The sequence below is a fragment of the Ostrinia nubilalis genome, chromosome 8 (assembly GCF_963855985.1).
Source record: "Ostrinia nubilalis chromosome 8, ilOstNubi1.1, whole genome shotgun sequence".
NCBI lineage: Eukaryota > Metazoa > Arthropoda > Insecta > Lepidoptera > Crambidae > Ostrinia > Ostrinia nubilalis.
This window is the reverse complement of record NC_087095.1, coordinates 16,225,203-16,252,463: the sequence shown is the minus strand read 5'-3', so window position 1 is coordinate 16,252,463 and position 27,261 is coordinate 16,225,203. Positions and strand designations below refer to the sequence as shown.

The 27,261-nt window shown below is 37.4% G+C and overlaps 1 protein-coding gene across 1 annotated transcript in view; it reads left to right on the top strand.

Moving 5' to 3' along the window:
- Window positions 1-7,045: 7,045 nt before the first annotated feature.
- Window positions 7,046-27,261, top strand: part of LOC135074041 (fatty-acid amide hydrolase 2-A) — a 45,233-nt gene continuing 25,017 nt past the window's right edge. The window contains exon 1 of the mRNA XM_063968348.1: window positions 7,046-7,236. The gene's annotated coding sequence lies outside the window, so the exon portion shown is untranslated. The remainder of the gene's footprint in view (window positions 7,237-27,261) is intronic.

Genomic DNA, 27,261 nt, shown 5'->3' with positions numbered 1-27,261 from the left:
ACGATTGTTGGTGTTATAATACTCTAACAACTATCCTTTAGTCAGCCATCTGACTAAGAGCATTATAGGAGGGTAGAGATACGGCAACCGCTGTTTAACGGCCTACTTGTACGATGTTATAGAGCTAGCATTTTAATAGAACACACGTGGTCATTTATAAAGCCAAAGGCTGTTATGTTTACTTGTTTTAGACTGTTATACAGCTAGTAGCTGTAGTAGGACTTGTTTGTGATAATTAAAATAACCTTTTTTTACTATCTGTACAAAAGTGTTTCAATGGTTCGCATGTACACTGTAGGCTGTTAAAAGGACTATATGTGTTGTCCATCAACATCAATAGCAGTTTATTTGTCCACAAGTACTACTCTTATTTGCTTTAAGCTGAACACGAATGTGAATGTGATATTCTATTACACATTTCCCCAAGCCTGTTTTTAGTTGTTCATGGTGGTTCTGTACATGATGCAGAGGAAAATATTATGCCTGAACCTGAAATTTCCCTTCAAAATATACCAGATATCAGAGTGTGATGATTGCAGTTCTTGTGATAGTGAATACCATTTTGATTTGGACAATTATTTAACCTTTCGCAAAAAAAAATAAGAACATGGGCTATTGAAAATCGTATTCCTCATTCCGCTTTGAATAAATTGTCAAGCATAATAAACGAATTTAAACCGGGAACACTACCGTCTGATGCTTTAGGTATTCATACTTGACTATTAGTACCTGGACTAGGCGATTTAACGGACATTAATAATTTTTATTGCGGATCTCTAAAATTTCAGTATTTGAAAGAATTAAAGATACACAATTGACCTGAACTAGGTACATCTTAAAGCTGTACATAAGTTCACATTAGAATAAATTTATAGACATTAGCGCTGTAGTGGTACAAATGTGGAACTTCATATAGATAACAGCATTCTAACAGAACACATGTGAACCTAATATACGCTCACCGCATTAAATTGGAGTTATAACAGTTCACATAGCCATTTTCATTTCCAACATTTTGTTCTACATAACCTAAAATATTTACCAAATAAATCTCCAAAATTAATGCAGATTTATCACAAAATTCGCAGATAGAGCGATTGAGTTTTGGTTTCATGTTATAATTAATTACCGTAATATAATTATAATGCCAATCCAATATCAAAAACTGAAAATTGTAGATTTCCTCTCAGCCAGTTTTAAATATTTTAAAATGAATATCGCGTTTTTACAGAGGCGCGTAAATATTTTAGCTGTAAATATGTATACATTTCACGATAAAGTTGCATTCCCAATGGCATTAACATTATTAAGTATTTAAAACCCATGTTATTATTTGCATAAATGATTATCCGCCCGAGTTGTTTCCCTCTTGGCACTCACGTACAAATACCAAACTAATATTAAAATGTGGAAATAATTTAAGACACACGTGAACTTTAGGTAGCATTGGAGTACTTTTGTCGGACTTTATAACTTTGAAAGCTGTGCATTTAGCCACTTGTTACTCTTTATTGTCCTCACGTACGTTGTATGGTTCACACTGCGTCCCATATAGTGCCGTAAGTCAGCCTTAAGTACGATGTTACTACTTAAACTGCTATTATAATGCTATTATACTGCTAATGTACAGCCATAGTGAACTTAAAGCTGTCTAATTTGTGCCCAAACTGGTTCTATAAAAGCATTATAGCAAGCTATACAGCTCGTATACAGCTGACATACACAGCTTGTGGAGTACATGTGAACGACTATTGAACTCTTAAATGGAGTAAAATGTTACTTGGGATGTACTCCCGTTAGCCCCTCGTACTAAGCTAAATATGCTTGTGTCACGAGTGAGCTCACCACAATAGTCGAGCGGCGGCGGGGACCGATTCCGCGTTCCCCGGATCACGAGTCGGCCAGTCCGACCCCTTCACCTTTCGGCTATCGTGGTTTCAAGTTGAAGTCCAGCCTTCGACAGGCCCTCTCTAGTCGGACGTGGGCCCGATCGCGCTCAAGTTAACCCTACACACGTCTATGGCCCACCTTCCAATGTCATTCTTTATGGAGGAAACTGTGAATGGCGGGCGGTTCAGTCCTGGATCTGTCAATAGGCCGTATAGGCCGCGGCCTAGGGGCGGCAGCGTCATAGGGGCGGCAGATTTCAGATGACGCTTACTCGATTTCAGAAGATATAAAAAAACTACATTTTGTAACATGCATTGCACTGATGGGATAGAAAAATATTAACTTTTTAAAAAAATAAAACCGACTTCAAATGCGTGAACACAAAAAAAAACTAAAAATTAAAAATATTGCGTATAAAAAAGTTCATCCCCAATTTTCCACCCTTGGGGGTGAAATATTTTCTTCAAATTCGCATGAAACCACCCTTTTGATAATACCTATTCAACAAAAAAATAATCGTTCAAATTGATTTATAATCGGCGGAGATATTGCGTATAAAAAAGTTCATCCCCAATTTTCCACCCTTGGGGGTTGTTTTTTCTATTATTAAATTTAAATGGGACCACCCTTGAGGTATTACCTATACGCCGAAAAAAGATTTGTTCAAATCGGTTCATAATTGGCGGAGTTATCGCGTAACAAACATAGAAAAAAAAAAAAAAACATACGGGTCGAATTGAGAACCTCCTCCTTTTTTGAAGTCGGTTGAAAAGTTAAATAAATCCAACCCCACCCCAGCCTACGGGCGGCAAAACTGTAAATCCGCCACTGGGGCGGTTCGTGTGAGTTGGTCAACTCTTTTGATGTGGGGTACGATTTACCGCGTCAACACGACCCAACATCGTCAATACACGAACTACTTACCTCTTCACACTTGAAAGGTTTGACAAACAGTTGAACTGTTGGATTCAGAGCCGGTATTAGACCTCAATTATTTAAATGGCCAACTCCTTAGTGCCGAACCTCTTGTGTACAAACTGCATAGGACATGGAAGGAGAGTGGATCATACCCTTCATACCTTCGGAAATTCCTTTCCTGCCGCTTTAGCCACTTAGCTTTGATGATCGGAATGTAGGGTGGCTAGGCCCAAAACCACAAAAACCGGACTCGGTACTTAATTTGACTGGACATACCTTTTTTAAGCATCAATTATTCACTTGTCGTTGGTTAAGTAACAGTATCGCAGCAATACTCGTAAATGAATGAGAAAAAAATAAAGCAATAAGTAAGTCTACCTAAGTAGGTAATCCAGTTAAAAATTTACGTTTTTAATCTCTGGCCCACTGGGGCAGGGTAGGGTCAGTCTCTTGGTAATTTCGTTGCTCTGATTACATTTTCCTTAATATACCTTTGTTATAAACAATGACTGAAAGACGTGAGAAGTACACATCTTGAGGGTTCCTTATGCTTGAATGTAATGAAACTGTATATTGAAAATACAATTGAGTCTCTGTCTCAGTGAAGACTCTTTTAATTCTTAATTATGTGCCTTCTACTAACAAATAATTCCAATATGATGATTAATACCAACTAATGGTACACCTTCCTATTAATCTTTTAAATTTCCATAGCTCATTCCATTTTTTATTAATTAAACCATTAACGTAATGACCGCGAATTTGCCGCAATTAATAGACGGGTTAACGATTACCATAAAAATCTTCCGTAACGTAACGAAGAAACTTTTCTTGTAATGGAGTAATGATTAATAAGTTAATTGCCAATAATTTTAAACGATTTGACTAATGATACTCACTGTCCTTGCTCTGTAAGCATGGTAATTAGGAGAAGGTAGCGCTTTTGTATATCAAGTGACTAGCTTTTGCCCGCGGCTTCACCCGCGTGAAATTTAGTTTGTCACAGATCGTCATAAATTATAGCCTATAATGTTATTCTGGGCTATAAAAACCGTTCAGTAGTTTTTGCGCGAAAGAGTAACAAACGTGCTAACAGACATCTAAATTCTAAAAATCCATACAAACGCATTTATAATATTAGTAGGATGTAGATACTTGTAAGTAGGTTCATTAAATTCCAGTTCTAAATACTTGTGTGCCCGCTACATACTCGTAGATTAGGTATCTGTTACGTATTAGTTTCAGAATACTTCAACAAATTCATCACAAAGGTAAAACCCTTCCCGTATTTCCAAGGGTCTAAAATGTTTCAGGTCTGAATTCCTCCTGAAATCTCTCCATATTGCAACATTAGCATAATGTAGGCAGGTGAATGAGCTAGAGTTGGGAAACTGTCGATACTTTATCGATTCTTTACCTTTTTAGTCAAATCACGTTTCGGTCATTCTAAATATAGCAGTAGTAATAGTTATTTTATTGACGCGTGGCGATTAAAAGTACACTGACCTTAATTGTACTTACTCGCAAGTTAAGTAATACAATATAGGTACCATCACAAAGACGTGTGCGAAACTTTCTTTGTTATCTTTTCCTCAGTGCTAAGGATCGTGCGTGACTCCATAATTTGTTTACACTTTCAATGAGCTCAGTTTACGCCACAACTCCTTGTCCAAAGCTTTCACCTACACTACAGTATGATGTATCATCGTTAGAATAAAGGAAAATAGCTTCCTAATTTGTAACTGAGGAGCTATCGTAATCGTTTTCATGGCATCTTATCTTATTTGCTGTCTCTACATTCATTGCTGCGTCATGCAAAACACTGCACAGTCAAGTCTGTTTTTATGATTCGACGAATGTTGAACTAGACCAAACAAGGATTTAACGACTGCCTGCGAAATCGTAAGACAGTGATAGACGTGTGCAATGTGCATGTATTGCCATTTTGAATGCGTTTGTAATGAATGTTGATAAAACCATTAGAGCTCCAATCTGACTAATTATTTTTTTATTCGACCACCTCCTAATCTCCTATTTCAGCGATTAATTAAATACAGTTAACTCTACCCTTAATGTAGTCTAAGACACAAATTACGAAACAAATCCCCAATTCAAACTCAATCATAGATTCAAGCCTGTGATTGATTGAATTTCAGTATCTAGAACAATCACAGACTCACAGACCATCTATCCTTGAGTGTTCCCATAAAAGGGCCTCGGTTTATCGACATTACGACCATTGGTGGCCACTTTCAGAGGTCGTAAAAACATCGATAAACTATTCCGGCGACACTAGAACGTGTGATATTGCCCGGGATCGTTTGCAGCCGTTCGTTGCACTCGCGAAATTACTATAGGGACATAAATATGACATATTTTGCCATTTCATGGCTGTGATTGAACTAGCTGTAATCTGCATGTTGTCAAATAATTTTCAAGCAGCATTTTTTAAATTTTGAAGCGAATTAGAGACTAATTTGGCGTGATAATGTAGTGGTGCTAGTTAGTTGCTACTTGCTACAGACCTACGCCCTACGCATCGCTTGCAGTCTGGCGTACAAATCAATAAAAACTCGATTGGTTATAAACTACACCGATGGTAAACTTCGCCTCGTGGATCCATTTAATTAGTTGTAACGATGTTTGCTAGAGTAACATGTTTGTCGTTTTTTATATTTCAATGTTTGATCGTTTTATAGACGCCTCTATATATGCCTCTATTGTTGATGAAAAATACTAAAATAGTAAGACACGGGTCTGCTTGTGACCACGGCTGCAGCATAGCAGCCGAAACGTCAAGCCGTGAGTACATAATGTAACTCATTAATAAACGTCGCGTTAAGACCCGTGTCTTACTATTTTAGTTGAAATGGTACGCGAAAGTATAAAATGTGATGGAAAATAGGTACGTTGCTTTTTTTAGCTATGTTCATGATTAGAGTTAATTACTATTTTTGAAAGCTAATGATGCAATTATAGTTAATGTAATGACATCATACAACAATTTTTTTATCCAAGACAAGGCAGGTATTTGACCACATTTGCCCCTAAAACGTAATTTGAACCCGCAACTCTATGAGATTTTAGCCTGGAATACTGTATTCCGAATACGAACCTCGGTACAAGTCCGTTAGAGCCCTCGTCTTATTTGGCATTAAAGCCAATTATAAGAAAACAGGGGAAATGGGAATTCCTTGTTTTCATGATTGCTAATTCTATTTCTTTTCCTATTTAAAAATACATTCATTTACTACGCAAAGAGCTTGCCTTTGCTTTATTTTGATTAGCTTTTCCTGTAAAACTGGTTTATAATGTTTTTCTTTGTAAAAACTAAAATTAAAATCCTCTGTGTACCGAAAGCAATATCCCACATAACTCAAAGCGCAATTTCATAAAGCACGCGTACGATCTCATTCGCGTATAAATTGAAAGTTTAAAGGAAAGCTCGAGTTTTCCGAGCGCGTAGATAACTCGGACCTTTAGTCGTCAGTCGGCTCGTAGCTACGGGCGAACGCGCGCGTTTATGTTTACGCACGTAACGTAACGACACACGGTTACAGACTCTCTTGTTTTTGTAAAGTTCAGGAGCAGTTCGTTTGTTTTGGTGACGTAATAGAGGACGCGTAATGTAAGTTAATACTTGGAATACATTTTTGTGGTCGTTTTTGGCAGTAGGTAAGCTTGCTTTCAGCTGATAAGAAAGTTCGCAGTGCTTAAGTTGTTTCTTACGTTTCAAAAGCAGGCCTAAATAAAATAATTAAATCAATGAATTTATTTTGATGAATTTTCATTATTGTTAAATGTTTGATTAAGCTCTAAAGATTCATATAGCTTACCTTTGAAGTATTTATAATTGTAAAGTTAATAAAACTATGAACATTTTATTGTGTTTTTAGAAAACGACTGTTCCAGAATGATTAAACATTTTAGGGACGCGATGAAAACTTTCCATTACGAACCAAAATCCACGTGTGGGCGAAGTTGCGCATAGAATTTAGTATAGGTTACTCTGTCTCTTTAATTATCACATTGAATCAAATATTAATTTAAATTCAAAGACACATTGTATCTTAAAAAGCATAGGCTAATTGCTCGCAAAGCGTATCGAAGGGGATGAAACAGGGCTTAATAGGGGATGCAAGTTATTATTGCAACGATGACCGATATCAAAGGGCGGTCGCGCCGCGCAGATAACCTGTCAGATCTCAGTCTGTCCATCTGTCTGTGAGTCCGTCAGTCGGCCCGCGGACGTCGAGCGAGCGAGTGGTTTCGACTGCGTGTTACCAACTTGCTGTTTACAATACATTCGGAGTTTTTGTTTTTATTGTTTTCGACTGCGTGTTACTAAATAGTTTACTTGATATACTTTCGGACTTTTGTGTGGTTATTGGAGCTTCATTTGTTTTGGTGGACGTAATAAATAGTAGCGTAAGTATTATTTTCATCACCTAACTAACTGTTGCTTTTTGGTTTTATTAGCTTTTTGGTTTTTTTTTATTGATGGACGTTTAAGTTTTCTATGTTTGATAAATTTATCATGTTTTTTTTTGCAAAATACGCTTTGTAAATTAATTTTTATGTGTAGGTAACTTTTTATTTTAATACGAAAGGTTTGTTTAATGTGAACCCATATAGTGTTGTCGTAAATATGTATAATATTTATTGCTCTTTTCAGCTACATATTATAACTGTGGTAACATTTGTGGCATACCATGAAAATAGCATTTCACATGAAATTGTTTTCGTATGTGAACTTTTCAATTTAATTTTATTCAAGTTTACCTGTTTTTTTAAAGTGTAGAGTTATTGTATTATCATTTTAAGCAAATCCTTTTCATCCTAGTTCCAGTAAATCTAATTTGCTCTGATTATGCTTATTCCTACAACTTTTCAACAATTCATTTACCTTCTGCTGTGAGTCTAGAATCTAGATCTAGGTAAACTAACTACAATCTAAGTTATCACTTAGTTGCCGAGTGACCTATTTCAGCTGATTGAAAACATCCATATTTTGCATTGTAACGTAAACTTAACAGAACAACTAGTTGTAGGAATCGTTTATTGAATCAACATAATTAAGCTCTTTTTCTTTCTGGAAAATTTCCGTAGAGCGATATGAGTAGCTTTGGCACGGAATGGAAAATATTATTTTCTTTTACAAATGTGCGTAGATCTGTATTGATCGCTGCCCACTTGTTGAGTTCCAAACAGTTGTTTTTTAATATCGTTGCTGATGTGATGTGTCATAATTGTTTGGTTGTTACATAAATCGTATTATTACATATTTAATTAAATATTATTTCCTCTAATAAGCTATACCAATGGTCACCAAATAATTTTATTACAAAAAGTGTGGTACTTTTACCTCATCTTCTGTTAATTAAAATATTTTACCTTTCTCAATTTTTCACTAACTGCTTCTATGACCCTTGTTTGTTTAATGTTAAGCGTCATTACATATTTTCAAGTGGCTTTGAATGGAAACAAACATTTTTGTCATGACCACACTAATTCTTTTATACTTTGTAATGTATGACGCTAAAAATGATTAACATGTTTTATGGTTTCGCTTTGTTGACCCTTTGTGTTAACGTTTGGCTCATAACAAGTTGGACATCCTCATAGCTTTTAGGATCGTATCACGAAATGATTCTCAAAATTCGGTTCAATCTTAAGAAACACTTTGATGAATCTATTATTTAAAGTATATTCATATTTGAAGATAATACAGCCCGTAGGCCCAATTTCAGGCTTCTTTTTGAGGGATAATCATTTATCGTGAAAGAATCTATGCTTGAATTTAAATTTGGGCTTAAAGTATAGAGTCACCAGTCATCGAACTTTCATACCTTGTCATCGCGAAACGAAAAATAAGAATTGATTGTACATTTTCACACTCAATATGAATTCATCTGAATGCGCATTATAAAAACATTTCAATATTTCATTCACTGAAAATTCCCATTGTTCTCTAAAAATTGCAGCAACAGTTCGAATAGAACTCAAAGCTCGATCGGCGATGGAGAGAAACAAAGGGAATTTAACATTGCCTATCTACATAATATACAGCTTGGCTAGATTGTGTTACACAGATCGATACGGCACGTTGCGATGCGTTGTCCTGCACAGCCAGACAGAATTCGTGTTTATGCCTTCGAGCTTCGGTTCATTGATCATTCACCCTCTATTCACTCCGCCCAGGTAAACCCGGATATGGATTATGCGCGGGAAATTTGAAAAATTGAACCGTGCATTCGATTTTCCAATCCAGCGTTCCAAGCGGAAATTCGCAGGTTTTTAAAATACAATTTTAATCACGTCCTGGCGTTTTCCGCCCTGCCAGGATGCGGGGCGGGCGAATAGGTTTTTCTTTTGCTTTTACCTTTTTTTTTCATATTTGCTGTTGCGGCCAGTCCCGTTTCTGTTTATTTGCGTTTGTTCCGGAGTAAAAACAAATTGAAAACTTGGATCATATTTTTTGTAACAGTCCATTAACTGAATGTTGTAGATTTGAGCTTTTAAAAGATTGCTTTGTAAATATAATGTTTCTTTTTTCTTTGCCAGTGAACATAGTAGACATTATTATGGTTATCATTTTGGTTGTGTTTGTGTCTGCAAGTCTGGGTTCATTGTACGTCTCTTCCCAGGGGACATAAAGGCCGCCTAAGGACATAAAGTTTGTTTCTATGAAAATACAAAAATAGGGTGTGCCATCTGGGGCTAATCTATCTAATAAATTAAAATTTTAGAGACTCCGGTTAAAAAATATGTTTATTTGTTATGATGGATACAAAATGTTTTGCTTGAAGCGACAATGACATTAGCCTTCAAGCTTTACATCAAATATCGAGGCAAGCCAATTTCAATAAACCTGTATATAATTTGATTAAGGTCAAGTTTGCATGCATCTAGAATGTTAGCTCTGTAACCTTGACAAAAACACATTTCATTAACTATGCCTGCGACTTCGTATGCGTAAAAATTGTTTGGTAGTTGGTTGAGGTTGATCAAGCCTATCATAATTATATTCATTTAACGCTGCATCCAGCAAAGGGCTCAAGCTAACATCTGTCAAAAGATCTTTCAAAATTAAAAGCATCTTAGGGACCTTGCCGCATTTCAAATTTTTCGCTAGCTAACCTCGTAATTAGAATATTAATCCGTTTGGAATTAAAATAAAAAATCCACTATAACAGCTTATAAAGACCTTACCTTGATAATCACAAGTCTGTCACAAGTTCCCAACCTCAGGAAAGATTGTAGAAACATGATGGAGTCGTTTTGGACTACGTCGCGACGTTGCATACTTTCAATGTAAGGTAGTACTAATAAGTAAATGTCAGCGAAAGTAATATCGCCCGTATTCACAAACGATGCTTGCTTAAGTGAAGCAGCAAATCGAACGCTCATCGTTGAATAGAGCTCTGTGATTGGTTCGTGTGTCACCCTGTGCGTCCACGCGTACTGTGAGATATCATAGTAATGTTTGTGAATACGGGCGTAAATGAATATGATAGAGAAAGATTATTCTTAGTAACTCTATAATTTTTCAAAGCAAGCTAATCTTATCTTTTCGTGCATTTTTCTGCAGTTGCAGTGTGTTGAAAAATTGTTTAAAGGTAGAGCTTTATCACGTTAACGCTTGCTTTTTCAAGTGAAAATTAATAGTCATCTACTGTTTCAAACTAAGCTATTTGTTTACATGTTTTCCCAATGAAGTTAAAAGGAATTAAATTCCTTTCCAGCGTCTGCCTTGATTAAAAATTCAGCTTAAACAAACTGATTGTGATATAAATTGCTTTGTTTTGCATTTCTTTAAGCTAGAGCAGTACCAGGATTTTTTGATTGTAGTTCAGATCCGAAGTATTTAGTGCCTGCCTATCGTTCGTTCATGACGTCCACTGTTGGACAAAGGCCTCCCCCAAGGGTTTCTAAAACGACCGCCTGCCTATAGTGTAGTCCATATCTTGCAAGACTTCTCAAATTAATACTCGTCCTTGAGTCTCAATATAGTAAATTAGTTTTCCTCCCACAGTGTCACAGAAAAACGCGCGCGTCCACGTTTAAAAAACCAGGATAAAAACTATTCTATATACTCTCCCGGGACTCAAAATTTCATCAAAATCGGTTCAGTGATTGAGGCGTGAAAGCGACAGACAGAGTTACTTTCGCATTTATAATATTAGTAGGGATTATTTTCCGAAGTAGCTTCTGTTATTCACATACACAATATACAAGCATGCAACGTTTATTTTGTATGAGTGACGTTAATATAGGCAAATAGCTGCGGAAAATACAACACACGTCTGATGGAGATTGATTCGGATTAAGGCTTCTATGTTGTATACTAGCATGTAAATACCATAAGGCAGTATAGTATCAAGCCTATCAATACAAGGCTTGATTTTTTTTTTGAAAAATAAACCTGGGTAATGTTCATTTTGCAAAAACAAAAATGTGGCATGTCTGCTGTTGACTGTACAACAACAAAAACCGTGTTAATTAATTAAATGAACACCACAAATAATGATGTTAATTTATTTTATTATTCGTATTTTTACATCCGTTACCAAGTTTTAAATTAATGTCAGTCATCACACCGGTACACTTCGCTCGCGGTATAATGTGAACTTGCTAACTAACTGAACCAACAATGACATTTTGTGTAGGTATTAACTAAAGTTTTGTAATAAGTTGGTTGTTCTTTGATTTAATGAAATCTGCCATAATTTTCATCGCAAATCAAAATTAAAACAAGACAGTAAAATATTTTAAAATAGTAGGTATTATAGTTTCTGAGGTGATAGTAAAGTATTCTAAATAGGTTTCCGAGGTCATTGTGATATCTTTTTCTATCGTCTCAGTACAAAGCTATCTTTATGGCAAACTAGAGGTTTTATGCAATCGTAAAAACTACCTCATTAGTAAATGAGGATGAAAAACACTAATGTAGAGTAGGTCATTAAAAACAATAAGGAATAATTTTAAAATTATGCCATTGATTGATATTTTTCAATGATTGCATTGTTCTCTTTTTTATTCAGTTTTATTATTTGACTCATTCGGCGAATTAAATTATTATTTTTGTTGTAAGAATAACTTTGATTAAGAGGGACCATCTACTATTTGTATTTAGCTCAACCTTTGATAAGTTAATCTCTTTTAATTCTACAATTTTTATTGTTTAATTTGTATTTTTTATACGTAACATCACAAGTCCTTTTTGTATCAGCACAAGTAAGCATTATCTGACTAAAAGCATCAAGCTTCCTTCGGTGTTTTTCACCTAAAATAAACTTTTAAATGGATTCACTAAATCCCTCGTGTAGAGTGAATTAATTTAGAAGTTTACAGTGCAAAATTTTATCGGGCTGGACATAGCAAAAACTGACCCGAGCTTCAAAATCCAATTCGCATTAAAATTGGTTTATCCGTTCCATCCTTTCATGCCCTTTGCAAACACAGATTAAACTTTGTAGAGCTTCTAACGTCTATGAGAACTTACCAATTTTTAGTACCTCGGTTATGTCGAAATAACAGCTTCTTTCAATGCGCATATCAAAGTAATATTTCCGGGTGAAGCTCGCTTCCACCTTCGGCCTGATCATCACTTACCATCAGGTGAGATACAGGCCAAGAGCTTCCTCGTTGTGGATAAAAAAAAATTACGTCTTCATCATCATCATCATTTCAGCCATAGGACGTCCACTGCTGAACATAGGCCTCCCCCAATGACTTCCACATCGCACGGTTGGTAGCGGCCTGCATCCAGCACCTTCCTGCGCCTTTCCTATTTACGTCTCAGCAAAAAACATTATTTTAACATTGATTATTTTAAGCTGATGTCCTATTTTGACGAGATTGTCGAATGTTAGGAGTAACTTGGCTATTCCCATCCTTCGTTTCCACTTCTGCAACTCCTATGTAGCCAGGATCTACAGCTTGATTGCCAATAAAAACTTAACCAGTCAAGTAACTCCATGAAAGATACGGTGACGGAACATCTAGATCCATGCGGGCCCCATTGGCTGTACATAAAAAACATAAAACTGTCGCTTTCGCGGGCAGTTTCCGCCACCAGGCAACTAGGTGTTGGAATGACTTGCCCCCCCCCTCTTAGACGCATTCATTGTAAGAACACCTTTAAATCAAAATTTAAAACAATTATACTTGATGCACAAAAAGAAATGACGCGGATTAAGTTGCCTAAAGCACTTGTGCCTGGGAGGCGGAGTTAGTCTGTGGTGGCTTGAGTGGATATGATTTAATTATTTTATTATTGTTATTAATCATAAACATAGATGTGGGTATATCATTCATTATCATACACCTGCACACTGAATGCCTCATTATTTTGTATTTGTTATTTATGTAAAAATATTATATTATATTCATCGTCATCATCATTTTCAGCCATGTAAAATTATTGTGGATATAAAGTAGGTAACTAAATTCTCCATTTTACACTATTAAGTCTCATACTCCTTTTCATAGACAGATAGTATATGTATGTATAAACCATATAAGGACAATAGTTATAGTTATTATATTTCCCTAATTTCTGATATTTATGTAGGTTTACAATATTACAACATTTTCACCACCTTATTCTCTACCATACACGTGCGTCTTCCTTCTTTTTTTTCCTTCTTTTTTTTTTTCAAGCAAGAGCTAAAAATCAGTGTTCTGCTCATTTCAGAGCAGTGTCTACACTGAGCTCTCTGCTTTTTTGCATCGCTGCGGCACACTTATACCTTAGCGCAGGATTTTCTTTCTTTCTCTTTGTAATGTACTATATCTTTCCTGCTACTCCTGTGTTTATTAATCTTACGTTTTGCTTCTTGTGTGTCAATGTGTTTTGCAAATAAACCATTTATCTATCTATCTATCTATCTAACTGGGCTGTTTTTTGTAAAGATTAAGGGTAAAACTAGAACTCATAATTATATTGTGAACACATATCACAATCCGAGACAGAAAAGCCAGCCATGAAATATGGTATGATGAAAACTAGATGTTTATTTGATCTGCTACGAGGGCGAAGCCGATTTCTCATCCATTAAACAACTAAATCGAAAATCGCGTGCATTTTACATTGCAATTTCATGCCCGAGGCATATCGTAAACTTTTACACCTGGCAGCATAGTGTTTCATCAGTGATTTAAAAATTTACACCTACACTGGAATGGGGATGTCGGGTCTAGAATTTGATAGTCTATGAACCAACGTGACAGTGAATACGAACGAGTTATTATTAGGGATGTGAGGACGGTATTAAACCATTACCTACTACTTTAAAAACATACTTTTATGCTGGCATAATAAGTATGTTTAGAACACTGGGGAAAAGGCAAGTGCTTAAGTTCAGGATTTCTGATACAAATCATTAAAAAAATACTGAGAAAAGTAACGAATGAGTATGTCCAGTGATGAAGCTTTAAGCTAGGGAATAAGTTTAATTGCAAGTGACGAGAAGTACAAATTGTATGACTCGTCTGAAATACTAAATTAAGAAAGTTGAGCTAAGCTAAATGTATCTACTGCAACTTTTATACAACCATTAGCCAGGATGGCATGACCGTCTATTATACCAGCGGTTCCCGAATGGTGGTCCGCGGAACCCTGGGGTTCCGTGGAAAGGCCGCAAGGGTTCCGTAAAAAATATTATCCCACGTTTCGTGACCGACGCGACGTTGTTCGCTCGCACCGACTTGTTTACGCACAAGGGAGGGGCAGGGCGTGCGGGCGGAGTAGTACGGGGGTTCCGCTAGGAAAAGTATAATCAATTAGGGTTCCTTGGCAAAAAAAAATTGGGAAACCCTGTATTATACAACTCAGTGATCCAGGGTCTCAAGTGTACCCTAGGATTCTAGCTATACTGTGATAATAAGTAGAGCTGAAATATCGGAATTGTTTGTAGCGCAAAAGTTATATTAACCTAGCAACCCTGGAGCAAGGTGTGCCTGAAACGAAGGCGTGCCTCAGTGTTTTAGCGAAGATTTGACAGCTAATCAACAAATGACCTAGTTAGTTTCCCACCCATTTTCCCATGTGACGTAGCTACTCTTCTCTGGTATTTACCAGGAACCGGTATACAGTATTTACTCGCTTTTGGTCCCTTGAGATGAGCGATAGTCTTCCTGCAATAAATTCAAACCCCAGCGAATCCTTCGGTCCTTCGAGGAGGCGAGTACATAGTTCAAATCAAAAATGGTTTTCAGACTTATAACTGATTTCACGGGCAAATTATTGTTCCACCCAGTGACCCAGTAGGTAGCTATCATAATTAAATTTCATTGTTTACGCGAAACCAAGTGAATTAATAAATTGGCACATATTTTATTCATTATCTGCTATTGTTTGTTGATGTAGGCACCAAATGCCAATCAGTGGAATTATCAGAAAGAGAAATTCTGCTAATAATATTGTTGTATCTCTATAAATCAATACCAGCATCCTGCTACGGTGATAGTCACGTACATGGATATTTTTGAAATACATTTCGATAGGTTATCACGAGATCCGTATGGGTGACCTTTACTTTTCGTTTAATAATATGCTCGTATTAGATATCTATGTCTTAGTAAATGGAAAGTTTCTTTAGGCCCGGTTTCCACCAAAGCGGAGAGAAGAGTTTGAATAACCAATTAGGTTTCTGAACCGAAGCTGAGCGGAGAGGTGATGTGGAAATAACGAAATCTGTTTTTTTAAAATTCACAACGAGGAAACTCTTGGCCTGCATCTCACCTGATGGTAAGTGACGATCAGGCCGAAGGTGGATGCGAGCTTCACCCGGAATCCTCAACCACGGAGGAACTGGCTATCTTACCTCTAACTGTCGTAACACAACAATGCTGTTAACATTGTTGTTATGGCGACAGACTTAGGTAAGATAGTGGTAGCTAGCCAGGCGGACTTAGAACAAGCCTTAGGGGGCGTCCATAAATTACGTGAGGCTTTTAGGGGGGGGAGGGGGTCAACGAAAACCTCACTAAATCTCACGTGGGGGAGAGGGGGGGTCTCGGAAAATATCACGTAATTTTTCCCGCAAGAAATAGAGTAAAATTGCCAGAAAACTGGGTTATTGAAGTAAAAAAAATGATTTTTTTTATGATGATTATGACAATTTATTCCAAACCGTCTAATCAAATTAAACTAAAAATGGCTCCATCTGCATTTGTGAACACTAAAGATGCAGAATAAATGTCGAAATTAAGAAAATTCGAAATTAAAAACAAAACGTCATCGGCATCGCTATTGCGTAATAAATTGGCCAAGTGCGTGTCGTCCCACGCGCAGTGTAGGGTTTCGTAGTTGTCTGTCGTTACCACAATATATTTCAGAAGCAAGCAATTACTTCATCTAAAGTCACTTTTCATATTTTCTTCTAAGGAATTTTTACTGGTTAAGAAATTGTGTAAAAGATACATGAGTCAAATGACTATTACTATTAAACTAAGTAATGTATCTTAACCGTTATAGTTTTCCTTGAAAAAAATCATCCCCACTTTACATGCAGGGGAGCTACCCTAGAAATTTTATTTTACCGTTTTGTCGGCGTGATTAATATACATACCTTCAGTACCTTCACAAAATTACAGCTCCCCAGTGCCAATAGTTTTCAAGCGAAACCTCGGACAGACAGACAGACATATCGAAACTATAAGGGTTCCTTGTCAGGACTACGGAACCCTAAAAATGACATTACATAAGTATGAAAATATTATGTATTCGTAGTTAAAGTAACCAGTCAAATTTGACAGATGTCAAATGACAAGTGGTTAATTAACAGAAAAAAATGTTTTTTTAACAATGTTTAACTTGACTTTTAGTACATTTTTTAACTATTAGTTTACATTTTTCATTAATATTTAACCATTAGTAGCAAAATTTAACAATTACTTATTTTAACTATGAATCAAAAAACTGGTCTTAGGTTAAAGTAATTGCTTGTCTTACTAAACGACGGGAAGCTACGGAACCCTGCACTGCGCGTGGCACGACACTGGGTTACTGATTTTTTCATATAAATCTAATATACTCGAAGCATAGACATTGCAAAATAGGCATTTTATTAAATATCACGTGAGATTAGGGGGGTGGGGGAGGGGGTCAGGCAAAATCTCACCAAATCTCACCAAGGGGGGCGGGGGGGTTGAAAAATGTCCAAAATTGTCTCACGTAATTTATGGACGCCCCCTTACCACCAACCAAACCGAACAGAAAAATCTGCCCCCACTGAGAATCTAACCCGGGACCTCTGCGTCTGAAGCAGGTGGTCTTACCACTAGACCACTGATTGGTTATTCATCAAACACATCTCCTTTCCTCTCCTCTCAAGTCTTCTCTACTTTTGTGGAAACCGGCCTTACTGACCCGCAAAAAACAAATTGTTCTTTTGTGGCAATGGTCGTACTTATATGACCATTTTGTGACTTTTGGAACTTCGATAAAATATGTAACTCGTACATCAAAAGTAATGTCACGATAAGAACAATTTACATAAAGTGAGCGATGGTGAATATGTCGTCTGCGACAGGTTATATCGATCGGGCGAGTTGTATAATCTTTGGTATGGTATGGTGGCCTAGTTAGACGATACTAATTAGTGGAAGAATAAATTATTATTGACTTTCTATTTATGGTATTTTGTAATCAATGGACACTATCCTGTTTTTTTTTGAGTCACAAAAAGTTTACTCGAGAATTTTATTTCTTTCTGCCTTTCAAGCACATGAGTAAAGATCTTCACTCATGTGCTTTTGCTTTGTATCCTGTCTTATCACGAATTAGAGAGCAGATTGTTACATTCGCATTTTATATTAATAGTTGAATTTTATAAGCTATGACGACATATAAAAAAATCTGCATTACTTGCGTACTTAATTCTTTAACATCTTGTGTCTATATCAGCTCATAATTGGTTAGTTCAACTTATGCAAAGCCAATTGCACTCAGAAAGTAAACAAATGCAACGCATCTTAACGTAAGTGGGGTAATTTTACCATTGTCTCGTCGCTCACGTACAATCTACATATCCTTCGTTCATTCGAACAGTTTATCACTGTCCACCTGGGGGCCACAGCTGAATAGGAATCAATGGGTTGCGCAATGGTAACACTTAAACACTTAATCAACCATAGATGGAAAGGTTGAGAGGATAATGTTGCCATTTTAAAACTCTAATAGCCTACATGTGGAACTTAGAAATCCGGTACTTTAATTGATACATATTATAATAAAAATAAAGGAATGTGCTTTTTAGCGATGCGTGCATAACTGGTAAAATTAATTTAATGTCCGGGTCAAGTCCAAATGGATGGCCCAAGGCCAAATATAACGGGACGAAGACTGTGTTTATGGAAGTAATAATGATGGTAGTAGGTAGAGACAGTCGACAGCACATCAGATCTACATTTTGATTGCAATATGCATTACAACAGCATTTTTTGGCCCCAAAGGTCCTTGCTGTGGCACCTTTAATGTCACGACTAATGCTGAGCCTGGGACCTTTTTGGCACAGGGCACTCAAATCTATTTTAATTTTAGTTTAATTGTGTTAAGGTTTTTTTTTTGTTCATTTATGTATCTATTCATCTTCTATTGTGTGCTAAATAAAAATATTCTTTTATTACAATAATAGAAGATTCCACTGGGGTTTAATCCAATTGATACGCTTCTCTACATCGAACTGTCAGGCTAAAACTGTGTTAGTTGCTAATCAACCAAAATGTAGAGTCTGATTGTAGGCTTAAAAACTATAACTGTAAATTAACAAAGATATTAGATGCGTAAATCTAAGGTTACCAACTAGTATACTTACTATCGTGGTAATTGAAATGAGTCACCGCGCGTGCTTCGCATATAAACGGCGAGATTATTGATTGAATGATGTAAATACGGTTTTGTGGATGGTCGTTACGTTTTATCACGTTGATTGAGTTTTGAGGCTTTTGTTGAATGATATCTTATAACTGGTTTATTATACCACACATCTGGTTAAACAATGTGTTTATGTTTGTAATAGGCGCGAGAATGTAACAAATATCTCAAGTTCTGGCAACTGACGCCCGCATTCACAAACATTACTATGAGGTCTCACAGTGCCGGTGAACGCACAGGGCATGACACACGAACCAATCACAGAGCTCTATTCAACGCTGTGCGTTCGATTAAACAAGCATCGTTTGTGAATACGCAATACGGGCGTGTGCCTCTTATTATATTTACTAGCTTTCGCCCGCGTGGTATTTTGTGTGTCACAGAAAAACTTTATCGCGCGATCCCTGTTTCTAAAACCGGGATAAAAACTATCCTATGTCCTTTCCCGGGACTCAACTATCTCTATGCCAAATTTCATCAAAATCGGTTCAGTGGTTTAGGTGTGAAAGCGAGACAGACAGACAGAGTTACTTCTGTGCCATAGGATTTCGAGTGTTTGGCAAGTGCTAAAAAGTAGTAACAAGCTCAGCTACCACTTAGCGCTACTTGTCAAACGGTGCAAAACAATTTTGTGGTATGACGTTTGAGTAAATATACATAGGTCATTCACTCAGAAGTTATATTCTTGTTAAAAGTCTCAGCGGACCTTATGATTACTTTAGAGCAGTGATTCTCAAACTTCAAGTTCTATGTGCCCTTGTTTTACTGCAATTTTTATTTAATAAAAACAAAAAGATTAGTTTCTTGCCCCAAATTGAACCTATTTACAGATAAATTTTCGTCCGATACTTACCGTGCATTCAAGAGCTTACAACTCAAACGTTTCCCTTGTCACGAATCCTTTACGACCACTGGTGAAGGCGAGCCCCTGGGTTTCAAATACCCCAGTTTAAGTAACACTGCCTTACATAGAGTGTCTCGACGCCACGTTGTTGAACTCAAGGGAATTGCAACTCAAACAAAAGAAACCTGTTTGCGTGTCACTAAGTTCACCTAGCCTACTTAATTTAAATTAGGCTAGACGTTATTTTCAGACTAAATTAGGTACGCCACCGTGCATTTCGAGAGCTTATTAGCAACTCACACGTCACAATCACAATATTATGTCAAACGTTCATCTTGTCACGAATCCTTTATGACCACAGGAGGCTAAGATGCGCGCCGCGATAAGCGGTTATCACGCCATTTTATCGATTTTGCCCATACATTTTGACGTCGATAAAGTATATCACGATGCGCGTCCTAGCCCGGCTGGCAAGGATAAAACCCTGGGGGTTCATTTCCAATACTCCAGTTTTAGAAACCCTGCCTTACATACAGTGTCTCGACGCAACGTTGTTGAACTCAAGGGGATTGCAACTCGGAATCAACCTGTTTGCGTGACACGAGGTTAGGCAAACGATGCATGTTTCACCATACGCCTGGGAATTATTCAATTTGGAATTTAAGTACCAAATGCAGCCGTTTGTCTTCCTGTCTGTTCTAAAACAGATACTTGAAGCACTCAGGAGGATTCACTGTGAAAGAATCTTCTCGAAGCAATATTGCTTTGACCAGTTTCTTATCTCAAAGAAGATTGTTCGAACAACTTTGAAACATTGTATCACGCGTGTGACACGGAATTTTGCATGTATTTCTTTGCTTTGTCCCCCTCTATGGTGAACTTCAGAAGATTGAAGACCTTTGGGTTGACTTTTGAAAATTGACTTTTCGTCTTCAAGGCGCGAGTGAATAGTCACACTTATAGTGCATGTACCATACTATACTTTCACCTAATATCAAATACCTGCTTTGTGCTGCATAAAAAACCATAACTTTATTCTACTCGTCATACTAAACAACTAATATTCTTTTACGTTGTTCATACGATCAAAATCCTGATCCTGGAGGCAAGATGACGATATTTGTTTGCCTGGTTCGAACCTGAGCAAATAACCAGTGTTTACCTACTGTTTATGCCTGGCTTGTTGGAAGTGACATCATGTAACTTTACTGTCGTCTTAGAGCTGCTCAAAAAATTTAATGCTAATATCATATCACGAAGTAGGTACTTTGGTGAAGTTGCAGCCGTAAGGTCAAGGAGAAAATCTTATATCGTTTTGATCCTAATTTTAAATTTTACTCAAATGATAGTCTTTGACTAAAATAATTTAATGCTACCATAAAGTTTATCTTTAAAATGGCTCAGTCTCTAGAACTTTCTCGTTACAATCGGAGCACCTTTTTAAATTTAATTAATCAACATTAATTGATGACTAAAGTGAACCCATTCGGATAATGTGCCTCGACAAGAGCTTGTTATATTCTAATTTGATTAATAGAGAGCGATAGTTTGTGAGATATTACTCCATCGTAAGCTACATCTGGTGCTAAATCCAATGATCTATTTGTTTATACAATAGCGCGTATTAACGTGATAGATCTCTACCGTTCTTATTATTGTAGATAAATTACGACGGATGATTCTGACCAGTGCAATGTTATTTCTTAATAATGGATTACTTATTTATAGCATACCTCACGGTCAGCGTTAAATAGTTCGTGCGTGACACCCAAAGTGGCCAAAATGTTGACAACACAACCTTGCGACCTTTTTGGCTACTTTGGGTGTCACTCTATTTGACGCTGATTGTACATCCATATAGCTGTCAACGTAAAATTGTGAACTCTGTCAGTTTATAATATAACGCGTTAGATTGTAAACTAACAGTGAGTTAGGTTAGGTTAGATTGTAATTTGGGGTGCGATGGTGAGGGACCTCCTCGTGGTGCACCCTGGGCAACGTCCGCGTGGTCTGTTCACGCGGGCGGCTAACTTCTCACCTGCGCGGCAGGTCACGTCAACTCGGCGGGCCTGTCGGGCAACCCGTAACCCACAATTGAGTGGGCCGGGGGCCGTCGAGGCATTTGCCCGGGCCACGATGCAGGGGACATCTTTAAAAACCCCCACAGGTGGGGGCTGGCGGGGCGTTTGCCCGGGCCCATTCTTTGGAGGGCCGCTCTCGGTACCTCTCTGATCAGCAGAGCTGACCGAGCAGCGGCATAGAGCAGACCGTAACCCGCTACGGCGGGCCGGGGGTCCTGTTTTACCAGGGCCGCGAGGAGAAAACCTCTATAAAAAACAACTGGAGGAGGGGATTGGGGGTTCCCTCGAAGCCAGAGAGGCTTGCTCGTGAGCGAGCCTCTAGCCTGAGGCGGAGCTGCGGACGAATGTCCAACCAGGACAATAACACGCGGCTCCGTTTCTTTGGGCTCTGGTGGAAACCGTCGGGTTTTAGTGGGTAGGCCCCGCCTTTAGTGGGTAGGCGGGGAGAGTCCCACATAACCCACTGGCCGTCCCCATAGACCAGTGGGTATGCGCAAAGCAGCATTCCCCGACGAAAAAAAAAAAAAAAAAAAAAAAAAAAAAGGTTAGATTGTAATTTAACTACGTCAGATTATAATCTGACGGAATTCACAATTTTACGGTGACATAGCCAATAGCTAATTAGCGTATGAAACATGAAATATTTGTCTGTGTTGGCCAATATTTTTGCCAAAGAAACATAATGACTTCTATTTATCCTTTTATGTACAATTTAGTTTAATCACTTGCCCGATTAACTTTTAATGCTATTAATCTTGTTATTTCGCTTACTAAGCTCATTTGCCGGCATAATACATCAGTGTTTGTTGACCCCTCGTTGTTTATTCTGTGTAATTGAGGAACAAAAAGTCGTCGTGCGGTAGTTGTTCGGAGAGCACGTATATTTCAATTCTCCGTCGATTTTAGTTCAAAGTGGTAGTAAAAAGTGATCATATATCGTTTAATTTCCGAGTAATACACAGCCAATTAAGTTCCCCATTGTCTGAAAAAAACCGTTTTTCGATATTCAATGTCGTTTCGGAGTAATAGAAGAATTAAGTTTGAATTATTTTAAAAACGGCTACCGATCGCTCGTCGGCGCAATAACAACAAGCGCGCTGCCGATGAGTCACCGTCACGGCCGTCACCGCCGCCGATTCAAGCGAGCGGCTAGCCCGTGCTGCGTTTACACAGACTGGACGGTCACCGTGCTTCGTTCAAGTGTCATTTTTGTGCAAGTCAAACTGTACTCTAATTGCTGTTTGTGCTATTAAGTGGACATTTATATAGAAGAAAAATGTCTCCGAAATGCAGTATATGTACCAAATGTCGACGAAAAATCGAAAACCGACGTTTCCTGAACTGTACATTATGCAAACAAACATTTGATATTGAGTGTGCAAACGTGTCGGAGAAGCTGTTTTACCTTATGGACCATTCACGTAAATTACTATGGACATGTGAAAAGTGTAAACAAAAAAACAAACCTACAACCAGCACACCAATTGACAAGCCTCATCCACATAAAACAACAAGGACTTCTATTGCAAACAAGAAGCCTGACCAGAAGTCGGGAACGGCCGCTAAGTTGTACAATAAAGGTCTGATTCTGAAATCTGGTGCAGACAAAATAACTGCAAACAAAAAATCAGCAAACATTGAGCAAGAGTCGACTCTCAACAAACCACTGAGACGGCCATCTTTGTCTCCTTGCCGACAGCCTTCACCTGGGCTGCCAACTACTTACCTGGAGGAAATGGCCTCCCGAGAAGAAACATCAGTTATGGACATCTGTCATGTTCGAGAAGTTTCATCACCTACAGAACTACGTGAGTCTCCACTTGTGGCCCTGTCATGTGCTCCCACATCACCGCGTATTACGGGCTTAACATCCGGGAGCTCTATGCCTCACTTGTTGCCATCCACGAGCCCGACACCTACCTTGACTTCACCCACATGCGCTGAAAACCAAGGGTCTGATTATTCTGTTTTTATTACACAAAGAAGAAAAAGGAACTACCTTGAAACATCGCTACCAAATATTGAAAGTGCAGATTCTTCTTCGTCCGGGTCGGAGTCTAGTGGGCTGGCAATGAAAAGCTTGCCGGACTTATCAACACTTCAGAATCACGAAGAATTGGTAATCATGAAAAATCAAATAAGCGAACTAAAGTTGAAACTTGAAGCTACAGAGAATGAAATGAATAATCTGATGTTGGAAAACAAGACTATGGCTACAAAAATCAAAGAACAGGACCAAAAAATCAAAGACTTAATAACTATATGCTCAACTCCTTTAAATAACAAAAACAAAAATAATAAAAAATACGGAAAGAAAGATAAAGCAAAAAACCATAAATCGCATCGTAGCCTACAGGATCATGATTTAAGTGAACACAACACAAATAGTGCAGATAAAAGAAAAGATCAGGGGAGACCATTCGAGCTTAAGGAAGAGACTGAGACAGTGACAGCTATTCCAAGGAAAATAAAAGTTGTGGTAATAGCTGACCAGCAAGGACGAGGCGTACAGCGAGCATTACAACGACTTCTGAATACAAACTATATAGTGACATGCTTCTGGAAGGATGGCGCGTGCCTAGAAGAAGTTCTAAATACCTGCAAAACCGAACTGTGTAGTCTTACATTGCATGACTTTGTTGTAGTTATGGGAGGCTTAAACGACAATAACCCACTTAATTTAAAAATCACACTTTTAAAATGGTTAAGTTTAACACGACACACAAATGTTGTTATGTGTGGCCTGCCTTATAAAGCGAATTTAAGTAATTATCTTAATAGGGAAATAGAACTTATATGTAAGGGCTTCACCTATTGTACTTTTGTGAGACCTAATTATAACAGATCTCATCTTGGCTCTAAATATTTCTTGGACTTATGTTTTGGTATATTCCGAGACATTATACATGTATCCTATCGCAATCATGAACCATTCTTGACTGACTTGCGAAATCATGGGGATGTAGTGGATCACCTACAATCACCATATTCACCAAATCCATCAATATCAGAGGCATGTCCATACCATGAAACAGACCTAAGATCCGACACACTTCCTTTTTTATAAAAAATGACTCGATCTTAATCATGCACCAAAACATAGCTGGTTTTCTTAGTAAGAAAGAACTTATAGAAATAACTCTAACTGAAATGTCGGAAAATTACGAAATCCCGGACCTGATATGTCTAACTGAAACGTTTGTCAAAAGACATTGTGAGTCAAACATAAATCTCAAAGGTTACAGGTTGGGCGCTTCGTTTTGTAGGTCAACGCAAAAACGCGGAGGTTCCTGTATCTTGCACAGTAGAACACTTACAACAAAAGCCCTTCCTTTTCTGAATGAATTGGCATCTGAACTGACTTTTGAATGTTGTGGTTTAGAACTAGTAGAATATAAAATAATCCTCGTGTGTATTTACCGCACACCAACAGCAAACTTGAAAATATTTTTTAATAAACTTAATCATCTTCTTGACAAATTAAAATCATTTAAAAAACATATAATTATTACAGGGGACTGGAATATTGACACCCTAAAGAAAAATAGTTTATCGGACGAATTAATTGAAACACTTATTAGCTACAATCTGGATTTGCATATAAAAACTCCTACTCGAAGGGAGACTTGTATAGATCATTTCGCAAGCAATATCAGGGAAGCATGCGGATATACCAAATCCATATACTTATCAGACCATAATACAGCCCAATTATTGACTGTACCAGTTGAACTACGTAAACCACAGCTTGAATCTTGGTTTGAAATGAGACGTGATTACAGTATTGACAACCTGAACAAATTTAAATATGTTTTGACGAGCTACCCGTGGCGAAACCTAGTTGAATTCAGGGATGTAGATATAGACTTCACGCTAGTTCATAATGAATTGATCCTCTTGTATGATTTATGCTTTCCTCAATATAGAATTAAAATGTTTAATACAGCACATAAAAAATCTAACTGGCTAACCAAGGGCTTAAGAACATCATGTCAAACTAAAAGAAAACTACGTTTATCCTATTATAAAAAATATGCACCTAATAAAAAAAAGAAATACCGACAGTACTCTAAAATTCTTAAAAAATGTATACAATATTCCCAAAAAATTACAAATGAAAATTACGTAAATACAGCTAGAAATAAATGCAAAGCAACTTGGAATGTAATAAATAACAAAGACAATACTAATAACAAACATGATATAGACTACTTGAAGATAAATGACAAAATAATAGATAATCCCTTAGAAATAGCAAACTCTTTTAATAATCATTATATAGACTCAACTAACATTCCTTGTAACTATAGAGGTAATCCAAGTAAACTCGAGTTCATTGATAGTACTTCGGTATCACTATTCTTGAACCCTACTGACGAAAATGAAATAATTAAAATCATAAAATCTCTTAACAATACAAATTCTACAGGCTATGATGCGATATGCACTAGAATAGTTAAGGCTTGTGCGAAGGAGTTAGCGCCATTGCTAGTACATTTTGTAAATCGTTGTTTTGTGGAGGGTAAATTTCCTAGCACTCTTAAGCTATCCATTGTCAGGCCACTATTTAAACGCGGAGATAGGTATGATATAAATAATTACAGACCTATTGCCCTTATCTCAGTTTTGTCAAAGATTTTTGAAAAGGCAATGCAGGCCAGATTAATTTCATTTCTAACAAAACATGCTATAATTAGGGAGGAGCAATTTGGGTTTCGCAAGGGAAAGTCAACAACACTGGCGTGTTACTCTCTTATTAAGAATGTATCGTACCATATGGACAAGAAGGTTCCCGTTTCCACCATTCTTTTCGACATGAGTAAGGCCTTTGACTTTGTCAATCATAAAACACTCCTGAACAAGCTCGAACGATATGGTGTACGGGGAGCTGCCTATGGTTGGATAGAAAGCTATCTCGGTGGGAGGACACAGTTTGTAGAAATACCTAAACTAGATAATAGGTTCCAGAGCGTGACGTACAGATCAGAGAGTAGGTTAAATACTTCAGGTGTACCTCAGGGCAGTATATTGGGTCCATTACTTTTCATCCTTTACATTAATGACCTTCCAAATTGTACGCAATACCCGGTCACACTTTTTGCCGACGATATTTCTATAACAATACACAAAAAATCGAATATTGACTATAATGATGAAATAAATAATGAAATAAGAAATATAACAAATTGGTTGGAATGTAATGACTTAAAAATTAACACAAATAAAACAAAATACATACAATTTTACAACAAAAATGGTAAACCTCAGCAATTATTAGTGCAGCATCGCAACAATCCTATTGACATGACTACATCGGCAATCTTTCTTGGTATTGTAATCGACTCCAAACTTACATGGCAAAATCATGTTGACATTGTGTGCCAGAAGATTAACAGGTTTGTTTTCGCTCTGTATCGTCTTACGAAATTGTCTAACCTTAAGACAGCTCTGATGGCATACCACGGATACGTAGGCTCGGTGTTAAGGTATGGGCTAATCTTGTGGGGAAACTCGACTCACGCAAATCGTGTCTTCATTCTACAGAAGCGATGTATAAGAGCTATGTGCGATGTTGGACAGATGGAATCATGTAGGCCTCTCTTTAAAAATCTAAAAATCATGCCATTACCCTCCTTATACATATT